The sequence below is a fragment of the Uloborus diversus genome, chromosome 2, assembly GCF_026930045.1.
Source record: "Uloborus diversus isolate 005 chromosome 2, Udiv.v.3.1, whole genome shotgun sequence".
Taxonomy (NCBI): domain Eukaryota; kingdom Metazoa; phylum Arthropoda; class Arachnida; order Araneae; family Uloboridae; genus Uloborus; species Uloborus diversus.
Window position 1 is genome coordinate 133,216,966 of NC_072732.1, and position 14,081 is coordinate 133,231,046.

Here is a 14,081-nt window from a genome sequence, read left to right on the forward strand (position 1 = left end):
TATCCAAGTAATGAAATGACATCCTTTTCTAAAATGTTTTACCATCATCACAAGGTAAATAATTTTCAGTACCATATAATTAAGTTAACTTCAATAATAATTAAATTTTGAACGAATTAATTGGTTTAACTTTGAAAATAAATTTTGAAACTAAACGTTCTTACTCTCTTCCACACAAACATTGATTTCAGAACAATTTTTTCCACATCTTCCTGCTTCCTATATTTCCACCTAATTTCCGTCAAACCCAGTAGTTTATACCTTATTTTTCATCGATTAAATATGATTAAAAATTGCATCGCTCTTTTACTTAAAAAAAGCAATCTATTAATTTTTCAATGTAATCCGGTTTATTGTGTCTTGACACATTAGGTTTGCGAAATATAAACTTTTTGAAACATATTCATTATTTTCTTGCTCTGTTATGTCTCTGTTCCTCAGGATCAGAATAACTCAAGGCCGAAAATAGGGATTTTCTGGATTTTCTGGGGTTTAATTCATTGTATATAGAGACTATTTCCATATTGAGTAATAACAATGTAGTTCTATGAACAAAATCCTTTATAGTTATTTACCAGTGGTATAAATACACAAGTCCCGACCTTAGTTTGCATCAAACAAACGTTTTTACGCAGTGGCAATGTCAAGGAAGAAGAACTCGAGAACTCTCATTGATATTTTCTAACTTAAAGTCCTGGGCTGTTAGAGATTGCCTACACCATGAATCAACCCGGGAGTCCTCATGAAACTAAGATGGAGAAGGGTGAAAAATCTAACTTGTTCTGTTGTGCAAATTGTCCTTAATCGCGTATTTCTTTTCTTTTGTTTTCTTGGCGGCATACATTTGATTTTCTTGAAGGGTGGGATGCTACCACGTCCTTTGATTAAAAATCCGTTTATGTGTATTATTAATTTCTGTTCGCGTCTGTCTGTGTGTCTGTAACCATATCTCATCCGGACTGTCAATACTGGTATCGTTGAATACAGGGCATCTAGCGAAAACCACTCCGCCTCGTCTCACCCCTCAAAATCGTAAGGGGCCATTGGGACATCCCTGGTTTAAAACTTTAAAATCATCAATTGCTATCTGTCGCAGGTGGCGTAGGGGAGTTGATGATTGTAACGAGCAGGGGGTGGAGCCCCATGGTCTATACTATTAAAACATGTGCACGTCTGTCTATGCGTGTGTCGAACGACTACTAAGTTAATACTGATACCGTTGGGTACAGGACATCCAGGGGAAGCCACTTCGCTCTGTTTCGGATCTCTGAACCTGAAACAGCCGAAGATCAAGTCCTGTGGACAACCTCACACTTAGATGTGACTAATGACCTATTAGGACAGGCAGTTTGAGCCCTCTAGTATTCCCTAGTTGATAACAAAAGTGGATTGTTTCCTCGAGATAGAAAAGACGATCAACCGGAAAAAAAATTACTTCATGATTTCAAGGCCATCAATTATCTAATATCTCCATCATCTAATATATCTCTCATTTATTTTTCAGTTGAATCCCATTTTTTGTTACATTTATCCAAAGACTGATTGCAAATTTAAAAAAAAAAACATTCCATGTGAAAATGTAAGTTTAAATTACGTTGGTACTACTAGTTTAACAAAAATGGCGCATTGGACTTATTAGGACAAGAAATCTCTAATATGACCGAAAAATGCTAAAAAAGACCATACATTTTTCTTTTTAAATTGGAAACTTTTTTTTTCAATCTAAATATAAATGAATTTAAATTTTATAAATTTAAAAACATTATCGAAAATTCCAAATTTACTTTAATGGAAAAGATAAAGATCAATTGTCACAGTTGGAACACTTGTAGGTCGGTGTATATGTATAATTTTTGGTCACTTTTGCGCACACTTCGTGCAGCATATTCAGATTAGAATCATACGTTATCCAATTCTTTGGTGTCTTAATAAAGGAACAGAATGGTTTATAATACCTCATATGGCCTTATTGTACTACATTCCGTCTTTCTTGGGTTTCCCGATCACAGGAAAAACTGACTGTACGACCAGCGACATTTTTCATTCTGGATTCGTCATCTACATAAGCTCGACTTTCTTAAACAATTATTTTTTTTTTCACTAGTTAACAACAATGTACCATAAAGAAACAAATTTCACAGTAAAAGAAGATCTTTTCCAGTTGATAACCAACTGCCCGTTGGCAACACTGTATCATTTTTTAGGCTTCCTTATACTGATAAATGTTGATCTAGCGAATTTGTACTATTCCACATAGAAAAATTGGGACTGGGGTGAACTTATTGGTTTACATGACTTTATTTGGCACACCAAACTTATTAATGACGGGACATTACAGTTTTATCATCGACATCACTTTGTGGAAATAAATGTTCGAATGATTGTGAAAATTTTATTTTAGGTTCGGGGAGTTAAAAACTACATTTTGAATACAAAATTTCCAAACCTGGCAAAATTTTATTTAGTAAAAAAAAATATTTTGTGTAAATATGAAAATTTTAAAAATCTAAACACTTCTTTTAACTTCTTTGGGAAATTTTGTTTGTTAGAATTATGAACAAATTGAGGGCACAGGAAGCTTCCTACATGTCTTAAGATCGCTTACTCATTAGCAGTTAGCTGAATATATTTTAGATCTTTTTTAGAACAATTTTAGTAAGATGGGGTAAAGTGGTCATAATATTAGGCTTAACGAATATTGTTCTTCTAATGTCACTTAAGAGTTATGTATAAGACAGATATGAATTAAATATTAATTTCACTTAATATGTATTGTTTTTACCGTAAATGCGGGTAATTATACGAGTATATACGTATGCATACGCATATACTCGTGTAGGCACGTATACAAACGTATTCACATAAATGCACCAATAAATACGTATACGGGTATCTGCGATATGGGTATTTTTTATCTATGCAGACATACATTCGACTATACTTGCTTTTACTCGTATGTATACGAACACTTATAAACTCAGGTGGACACGTATATACACGTACGTACTCAAGTAGATACTTACATACAAGCATATGATATACAAGTATACAGGGTTAGTTTAAACTCTTGGGAAAATTTTTACCAGGTGTTAGAGGGGAGGATTAGAAGCAAGAATCACAAGGAACATATGGTCACAAACACAATGCTGACGCGCTACATGCACGCAAAGCCAAAGACTGATGGATGCAAAACAGGTCACAAATTTGTTACACTAAGACAATTTTGCACAACATTTTAGGTTGTAAGAAGGTTTTAAAGCGATAGAAGAAATTTGCGGCCTGCAGCTGTAATGCATGCGTCGCAATCACAAAGCACTCTCTGTTTTAATAACGAGACTTTTGTAAAACTTTCATTCGTCGCTGCGCCTTTGTTGCGATGCATGTATTAGAACTACTACGGGCCGTAACTTTTAAAAAGTGCTCTAAATATTTCTTAAAAACTAAATTTTGAGTAAAATCATCTTTGTGTAAAAAAAATTGTTACCTGTTTTGCATCCATCAGTTTCTGGCTTTGTGTGCATGACGCGCGTCAACGACCATAAACTCCTTATTATTCTTTGCCTTTTATCCTCACCTTTCACACCCCTTAGATTTTTGCTCAAGAGCTTGGATTCACTCTGTAGGCATACATGTATATAAGCGTATATACTCGTGAATACATATATGTACTGGTTGACGAGTATGTACGGACACATAAATATACGTATATACGTTTTTTCAGGTATATAATTGTGTTTACACGTATACATACGTATATACTCGTGCTTCCATATATACGTGTATATACGTGAGTAGACACGTACAAACACGCACTGGATGCATCCACGAATTAAATCGTGTATACCCGTATATACATTTATGTACAGTTATGTATATACCTACATGTACACTTGTACATATATGCGTATATACGTCTACTATACATGTATATACTCAAGTATGCACGGTATTTACTCATATATGAACGTGATTACTCATGTTTAAACGACACGTATATACTCGTGAATACACGCATATATTAGTGCATATACTTGTAACCATAAAAATAACTGAAATATACAAATATTAGGGTTATTTAATACGGTTTTGCATTTATTTTTAACTATGACCACTTTACCCCATGCTATGACCACTTTCCCCCATCCCATGGGGTAAAGTGGTCATAAATACAAAGGGAAAAGAAAGTGTTATAAAACTAATTAAATCAATATTTTTTTTTTCTAAACTTCAATGTACTGTGTTCTTTAATAAGGCAATGTAAAATAACAACAAAAAAAGTTGAGGTGTTTAAATTATTTGTTGTATTTATTATCCACCAAAGTTGAAAACCTACGATTTTATGACCACTTTACCCCACCAGACCCTACAGTCAAACCCGCTTAATGGAATAGTCAATTTTTCCACTAAAATTATTCTAATAAGCGGGATTCAAATAATAGACTTCAAAGGTTTGGTACATTGAAAATGTATTACATTAAGCTGGATATTCTTTTAACCGATATTCTAATAAGCGGGCTTTACGGCGTTTTACTTCATACAATGGTGAAGCGACGGGACAGGGCATTACTATGTAACCACTCAGAGCCCCTAGTCATAAATAATAATGCAAACACGTATGTATGTATGTATGTATTGTTATAACCATTAAGAAGAGAAAATGGAGGGAGAGAAGACTTTCATTCGTGAAACCAAGACACCAAGTCACGTGATCGATTTTAAAGCGAATTATTGCTGAAGAAATCAGGTTTCTTTCACTAGTTTTACGCAAAACGTGTTAACCATTCGTCGTTATTAAGTCACTTGACTTGAGCTCTTTGCCCAAAGTTTTGCTTAACCAAAGATTGGACTTGCTCCCTCCATTTACTAGTTCTTGCTCTATGGTTGTAACTAATCACTCAAGAGAAAAAATCCTAGTTGCTTTATTGACAATTACTAAATTAGTTTTTCACAATAATGTGTATTTTTTTAAATAATTGATGTGAATGACAGTAAAACAATACTTCAAATATGTCAGTAAGGGGTTTAATATTCTTCCCAAACATAACTTAATATAAAAAGCGTGTAACAAAAAGATTTTATTCACATATTATTAACCTCACGTCTGTCATATGTCATGATTTCTGCATATTTTAGAGAAACATCTTCTACGAAAAAGCCAAAAAACGAAGAACTAATCGAAAACAAAGCATCAAATGTCAATTTTATTTTTGTTCCGTATATTAAGGTGACATTTTTGACACTTCTCTTTCAAATACATGAAAATGGTTGACACTAACGCTGCTAAAAGAAAAAGGAGCCAAGAGAAAAGAAAAACGCGCTTCAATTTTTCATCTTTAGCTGGGCAAATAGGAGAGCTGTCAATATATTTGCTGATGCTTTTCATGGTAAATTAATTTCGTTTCTAGCACAAAAAATAAAGATCTGAGAAGTAAAATACATTTAACTGATAGGAAAGTTAGGTCTACGGTGAAATATGAATTTATCATTAAAATCAAATGAATCCGCTCAAGAAAAGATATTGTATAGCAACAAATAATCTAAAAAACTATAATTGTATTATTACAAAATACATTCAACTCGTAAAAATGTTATGAATTCGGCCTTTGCCATTAAAGTTAAACGGAGCAGCCCAAGAAATGGATCTCTTATGTTGAGAAATAATCTAAAAAGTATTATATTATTATCTACAAAAGTTTATCGCACGAGCATACTTATACTTAAGAATGTATGAGCAAACGAAATGATCGTCTTGGCGACCTCCGAGTTCATTACACATAGAGTTTTCATGACGCAAGTATATATGTATGTACGTACAAACGTATGCATGTTTGTATTAATGTACGTATAATATATGATTGTATATATGTACATATGTATGTACGCATGTATTTAAGCATGCACGTATCTCGTATAACTCAAAAACGGTATGCTGAAGGGGATTGAAATTTTGTATGTAGATTTTAAGTAGGGTGAGTTGTGCATTTCCCTTTTGGAATGCACTAGGATGTTTTAAATGAGATCTTGAGCATCTTTTTGGGACGATCCGGTGTTAATTTCATGCAGAACAAACAAATGATGTTAAAATTTGGCGAATATTTATTCGCGGCAATTTGGCGAAAAAAAATTTTTTTTCGCCAAATTTTTTCGTTTTTTTTTCTTCCAACTTAGCACTATGTCACGATATACCCATTCAGTCATGTTAAAATTGCCGATATTTGGAAAATAAATAGTGAAAAACTTTATTTATTTATTTTTGCATTTATTATTCGCGACAAACTATGGTTGTAATTGCTAAAATTGATTTTTTTTTGCTCCCTCCAAAGCTTTATTTTATCAAACTTTTACTATTTAATAAATTTTATAATTATTCATGTTCAATAGATGTTTCACGCAATTTTAGAGCACACACGCCAATAAAAATATCACTTTTCATTACATTTGAAAGTGCTATGAAAATATCGAAGGAAGTATTATTTCTAACGTTCGTATACAAATGCACACACCGATTGTTTTGAGTTATTAAAAAAACATCGATTATTTAATAGACGCAAAAGGAAGTAGAATGGGGACCACATTATATTTTCTTATTTTTTTTTTTGGTATTTCAAGTTGCATTGTTTTAGAGGTCCAACACATTTTGGGTTTAAAGCATTTATACATTACCGTCAGTCATTTAGATTAGTTTTGAGCCGCGTCGGTTAAGTTTGCGCCACTTGAACTGTTTTAGGGGTATTTCCTTTTCTTAAAAAGAGAAATAAAATGAAAAGCCTAGCGCTTTACTCTTCCAGAAAGGTTGCGAAATAAGTTTTCTTATTTCTACTTTGGAGGAGGGGGAGGCAATACTGCAGATAGAAAATTTTATCATCCAAAAATTGCTCAAGTTACTGTTTGGAAGCTGGTTTTGAACATATTGATACATTTTCTTTTCGTACCGTTCTATGCAATGTTCATTAAAGGCCTTAGTCGGATTTCTATTAAATCTGCCCTTGCGTCCTGTTTGACTCGCCCGTGGGGGATCGTTTTGGTGTCAAATAAAAATAATTTAGCGAAATTTTCAGCTCTTTATCTGAAACCACATTCGAGTTTTTCAAAAAAAAAAAAAAAAAAAAGAAAGAAAGAAACGTGTTTTTCCGATTTTATTTTTTTTAGTAGTAAAATTCAAAATTAATGAACGGTAATTTTTTTAATTAATCTTAGGAATAAAACACACAAAAAATTCTTATAGTCATCATTTTTAAACGAAAAACCGACTTTTGGGGACGAAAAAAAAAAAATATATTTTTTTCAATGCTTTTCTAAAAAGTGTCACTCACCAAATTTTGAAAAAAAAAATGTCTTATACTCCTCTACACTTAGGATTTTTTTCAAGTTTTTTGAAGTGGTGGAACAATACGAAAAAAATAATAAGTGATTTGTTTTCATAGTTTTGCGTTCAAACAAGTTTAAATATTTTTAATTGCAAAAAAAAAAAAAAAAAAAATATTTGAACTAAGTCAGTATAAATCGTCTGCTCAATGAAAAAGAAAATGATTTTTTTTTAAATTTCGAAAATGCTATCTTTACCATTAAAAAAAAAAGACCTGACTTCAGGAAGTTATTAGGAATGTGAAAGAATGATTAGAGAGCTTTTAAAATAAATTGTATTTAATGCTAAATTGTACATAAGACGTTTACATAATTTGTCTTGTGAGCGAACCACCGGTTGGAAACCGCTGCGTATAGACCAAGACATTCCCTTTTTTTTTACATTTACGCATAAGACGACTCTCCTAAAATTTCAGCATTCTACTTTTAATGGAACATGGTGCTCAAATACCCTTCATTTTCCCCTCTTTTCGGGACGTCTCACAGTTCGAGTTTTAGACTGAAACAAGCAGTTTTGGACAAAACGGATTTTTTTTCCGTTTCTCTGATTTTTCAACACGTTTATATAAATTTGAAACAGGTTTTTTACCTGTTGAATAGGATGGTTCAAAAAAAAAAAAAAAAAAAAGAAAAAAAAGAAAAAAAAATCTCCTTTACATCGATGCATAGTATCACTGTCCTAAAATTTCAGTGAGTTACTCTTACTAAAAGAAAGTGCCCAACGTCATTTCATTTTCGCGCTTTGTTTTTTGTTTTTTGTAATTTCACATTATTTTGAAGTTATAGTTTGAGGAGAACACTTCTCCTACGAAAAGAATAACTCTTAGTTATTATGGGTTTTCGTTACATAATACTGGATAAAATTGTTTAGAAATCATTTATGGGTCATTCTCCAGAAAACGTAACTTTTGAACGCAAATATTTTTCAATTTCGGAACCTTTTGTTTTCTTTTTTTTCCGTTCTTAAAAGAAAGTGTTACCTACTAGAAGTAACCATAAACAATGGCCCAGCTAAGTTGCGATTAATGTACCTGTTATTGGAGCTTTACGCTGTTTTGAAACAAGACTTCGGGAATTCCATCACACCCAACACGAAATTTTTGAACTTGTAAATTTGACTGAAATTTGTCTTAAACATTCAACCTTCATTTTTGAGAGTACTTTTTACCAACAAACTGACGGCCTTGCTATGGGCAACCCTTTGAGTCCCATCCTCAGTGAAATCTACATGGACTTTTTTCAACAGAAATTGTTTCAGTTATTTGACTTTCCACTCTGGCTTAGATATGTTGATAACACTTTCACCCTCTTAGATTGCACTGTTGATTTTGTTCCGACTATCATTGATCTAATTAACTCCGTCGATTCTAATATTCAGTTTACTGCTGAGATTGAAAACAATATTTCTTTGCCCTTTTTGGATGTTTTAATCTCGAAGAACAATAATAAGTTTTCTACTACCGTTTACCGAAAACCATTTGCTGTCTGTCTTCCCCCACACTCTCGTTCATGCCACCCGAGGAAGCAAAAAATGTCTGCTTTTTATACTTTTGTCAACCGAGCCATCTCCATATGTTCTGATCAGACCCTTCTCAACAATGAACTCAATTTTTTGAAAGCCGTGGCTGTGGACAGGGGTTATCCTCTTCAGGTCATCGACAGGGCTTTTTGCAAACTTTCAACCTGGAATAAAACCTCCAACATACGTAGTTTATCTTCAACAAATTTTGTGGTTTTTCCGTTTTATCCACATATTTCTTTTCGTATTTCTAGAATTCTTAGTAAATTTGACTTTCGCGTAATTTACAGACCCATAAATAAACTTTCTTTTTCCAAACTGAAGGACCCAATCCAACCACTTGATCAGTGGGGCATATATCACATTCCTTGTCAATGTAATATCGGTTACGTGGGGCAGACAAGGCGTTCACTTAAATTTCGTTTGCAAGAACATGAAAACCACGTTAAAAAACAGGAACTGAACAAATCTTCAATTGCTAAACATTGTTGGGACACAGGGCACAATTTTCTCTTTTCGGAAGCCAAGATCAATTGCAGACCTACAACAGTAGGTGAATTCGATTTTCTAGAATCCTTTTACATTCATAAAAACTTAAATAATCTTTGCAATGAGTCTTTTGCTGTTCCGCATTTTTCTCCAATCTTATTCAATCTTACATGTTAGAATACGTCATATTTTGCCTCAGCACTCGCTGATAGCTGATTGGTCAATGTTTTTCCGGTTACGCAATTTAAACTTTCCCACTGACCTTGATTCATCCATTTGTACATTTCGCACTAAGGAAGGAGGCTATTACCTCCGAAACATGTCTGCGTTTTTATAAAGTTTTTATCTTTTCTGTGCTTTTAAACGTTGTTTCATTTTTATCCAACCTAAGTTGCGATTATTTTACTCATAAATAAAAAATATATAAAAATGCATTGTTCATAGAAATAATAAAAAAAAGATAAAAACTTTGAATATTTAAAAATCAAGGCCAATTTAATAGTCAAAGTAGTAATTTTGTTGATTGTGCAGAGAAGCAGCAATTTTAATGATTAGTAGGAATATGATGTTAAGCTCTCTTAACTAAATTACGGCATAATTAGTAGTTTCAAATATATGTTAGTATTTATTAAATTTGAGGATATACTGGCAATTTATAATTTTGGTAGAATGCCTATTATTAATGTATTTCTCCTCTTTCATTTATTTCCACCTCAGAAATGATGACATTGATAAGGACTGTCACGGAGGTGAGATTCACGGAGGTGAGGAATTTTCCATTACTATAGGCCTCATAGATACATATTTCAGGGAAAAAATTTTTTTTGTTGCTACAGTCTGCACATATTATGCATATGAAAACATGTTATTTTTTTTTACATTAATTAACATCCCTCGAATTCAAGTCCACGGAGGTGAGATGTCGGAATAACCATACTAAGTTTTTGAAGCAAAATCTATCTTTTTGTTTTTTTCGACAAACATCTCACAACTACAGCTATTGCTGAAAATAAACAAGGGGGCTTCCTTATATCATGGAAAATAAAACTTGATGTCATTACTGCAGACGTGTTAATGAGGAATGGCTTTTTATGTTTAGGTAATGGATGTGAGAATTTCTTGAGTGACATGACTTCTTGTCTTCTAAAACGAACTAAGACACAATATTAAAAAAATAGATTTACTTAAAACAACTAGTATTTGAGACACTTGTGAAAGGAATAATCAATAAATAAGTTTAAACTTGTACTAAAACAAGTTATTAAGCATCATAAACAGTCACACAAGGTGTGTGACATGCCACGGAGGTGAGAATTCACATGTTGTGAACAAAAATATACTAAAATAAAAATTATTATCAAAAAATTGTTGGCAGGTTTAAATAGATATATTTTTGATTAAATTAAAAATCATTGTTGAATGAATTGTTCCTTAAAGTTTTTACTGTAAAAGGCGCATGACATAAAAGTTACACTTTTTGAAGAGTGACCCTTTTGTGTTGTATCTAACAGCACCATCAGTACAAGGTACTATTTTGTAGTATAGGGTAGATAATGCGCATTGAAGTACCAGGTGTTTATTACCCCAGCCACAGTCAAAGATGAATCATTAAAATAAAAATTATATACTTTTCTTGTATGTGTGTCTTCTTTCTTTCTTTTTTTTTTTTTTGTAGCATATCATTTGTTGAAAGTTTATGCATAAATCATTTTCGCTTTTGCTCCTGATTTTCAAACTTAACATTTTAATAGCAGAAGTTTTTCTCTTTGCAAATTAGGATTGGTTCATTTTTTTGTACTTTAAAGCTGTTTCTTTAATACTTTATAGTATAAAAAAATGTTCGGCTTACTTTATTTTGTATTAATTGAATGTAAATTAGAGATAGCAGATTGATTTATATTGCTTGTTACTTTAAAAGCAAAAAGACAATACAAAAATATTTACTCTTTGTGTAAGTGAAATGGCTTCAGCAACATGTTTGATTGATTGAATTTCTATTTCACATTCGAGTTTAAACTCTTTAAGCATCCTAAAACAACAATACAGCAACAACAGTATAAGTTCTCCAGTGATTTCATCATCTTCTAAGAGAAATTAGGTCAGTCAGAAAGGAAAAAATTCGGGTCGAACCAAAGTTAAGTTCTCGGAGACCGCTTAAAATATAGCAAACGCTGATTTTATTCTTTTAAAATAGTGGAATGTAGAAACAGAAACACGGAGCTTAAGTTTTGACACTCTGAGTGTGAACACAGGTGGTTGTGATCAAGGGGCCTACATACAGTTGGAAAGACTAATTGGACAATAACAATTGTGGCTAGCCTGCCGTCACCATACCATGGAATTGATCTTTGCAAAGGGCGTGGTGCACTTTGTGCATTGGTCCACCGTGTTCCCCAGAAATTCCATTTTTAACAAGTTCAAAAATGTTTGGCAAAAAAATTTGCCTGTTTGGTTCTAGCAGAAAGAAAACATAAACGTCGAATTTGAACATTTCCCTTATCCAAAACGTATAATTCTTTACATATTTTAAAAGCTCATTTCTGAAAGTGCTGCCCTTCATTTTCCCGCAACTATACAACACTTGGTAGGTTTTGAAGAACATTCCGTATTAAATGCAACAAATTGTCAAAAGAGATTAAATATATACGTGTATTTAAGTTAATTATGATTGTTCCCTTGAATTCATTTTTCCCTTAACTGATTCTTCCCAAAAAATGAGATGGTACGGAATAACTTCTATCGTCTCACATTTTTAAACATAAAGCGTATCAAACAGCAAAATTTTCCAATCATTTCTGGGAAAAGAAACAACAAGCAATTTAATTTATTATTTCAAAAGTCTTGCCTTTTAATCCGCCACTGAGGGTTTCAGTGCATCATTTTGTTCTTAATAGTTCATGTATGGTTTTGTAAATAAATGATTCAAATTATTATATCGTAAACATTGTATTGCTTAATTTTTTACAGGAATAATAATGGTATCTCCCAAATGAGATCCGATTTAAATATTTTACGCATAAAATTTTATTCAATTCAAGACTTTGCAATTAAAATTGCCCAAGCAAGTTTGTCTTTACAAGGACTGTTCTTTTCTAATTAATTCTGCAGGGGTAAAAACTGCACGAGAGAAAAATACGTTTTATGCTCGGAAAATAATCTAAACGCATTTTGATTTCTGGAATTTATTAAACAGCAGAAAGTTTCGAGGAGTGTGCCAGCTTTGTATGGTTCAAGGGAATAATTGCAATACATAAAAATATTTTGGTTTTAAAATCTTTCTTATGGAAAACTGTACTTTTCCCTCAAGTTTGTCAGAATCCGCAAAATGATTTTTTTTAAGTTTTGAAAGCAAAAGAAATTAAGGAAAGAAAAACTCCTTCCTTCGTCCATTTGAAAAGAGACTTTCGTCATGATGCTAACAAATATGTTGTTTTTATACGGGAAACTTCTTGTCAGAAACATTTCCCTGTGAAGATTTCTTCACAAAGTATTTGAAAGAACTGGAACCACAAAAAGAAGTAAATTAATCTAGGAGAACAACTTTTCGTTTTGAAAAATAATCTTGTTTTATCGCTTTGGGCTATAGAAAAAAAGTTTTTGTCCCAACCTAATTACCTGCTGTTGACGTAATTTTATTCTAATGCAGTTGCAATTCGAGTCTAATACATACATTAACCAAAAAGCCGATTCATTGAAAGTATTACATGCTGCAGCAAGAAAATTTCCCCAACAGGATAAAAAAGAATATATTAGGTAAATTTTTTGACTTACTCCTAACCGGATAGAAAGAGGACTAATTTGGGGGTGATAATATTGAAAGTCTGGCTTAAGCAATATAAAACGGTGATTTTGAAAATCCTTTCTCCTGGATTTAAACCGTTTTTCTCCATTTCCTTTGTAAACCGAATACATGGAAAAGAGGTGTGTTATTCAAGAAATAGAACTTACAAACAGAAATATTTAAAAAAATCGGGATTTACTCGAAGTAATAATTCCTTTATGGTATCAAGATTGCTCACTAAGGTCACCAACAAAGCAACATATACATTTTCCCCTCTGATAAGAATTTCTTTTTAATTGTTTCGATGTTGATTGAATAATTTAATACATTTTGGGAATCTTTCTTTTTGCGATAAGATTTAAGATTTCCTTTTTTAATTTATTGTAGTGAAAGTTTTCATAAATATATTTAAACTACTATGTATTTTTACTAGAAAATGTTCTCAGAAAAAAACATTTTTCACAATTTGCCATCTTAAAGAAGTTTAATATTAATTGAAGGCTTTGTTTGTTAATTTGTATAAACCATAAACATGAAAACCTTTTTTTTTTCGCCTAAGGGGCTGTTCAGTCCATAAATGGTGTCAAACATTTTTGAAGAAATTTTTACCTTTCTCTTGTGTCACAAAGTGTTCAACTTCGCCTTCCCCCTTTGTTACGCGTCACGCTGTTTCTTAAGCATATTAATATTGAAAAAAAAAAAAACCTTGAGACGTCACACTTCTTGTTACCCCCCTCCCACCCCATTGTCACAAACTCACTATTCCACGGACCCTCTCTCCCCTCAAAAAATGACATGATTTGTGGAAAGCCCTTTACATTTTGTTTCAAAAAGTAAGAAACCAACTTAAAGTATTCGTACATTTATAATGAAGAGATAAATAAATGCATAATGAACAGTAAAAAACAATTTTATTTTTACTACTTT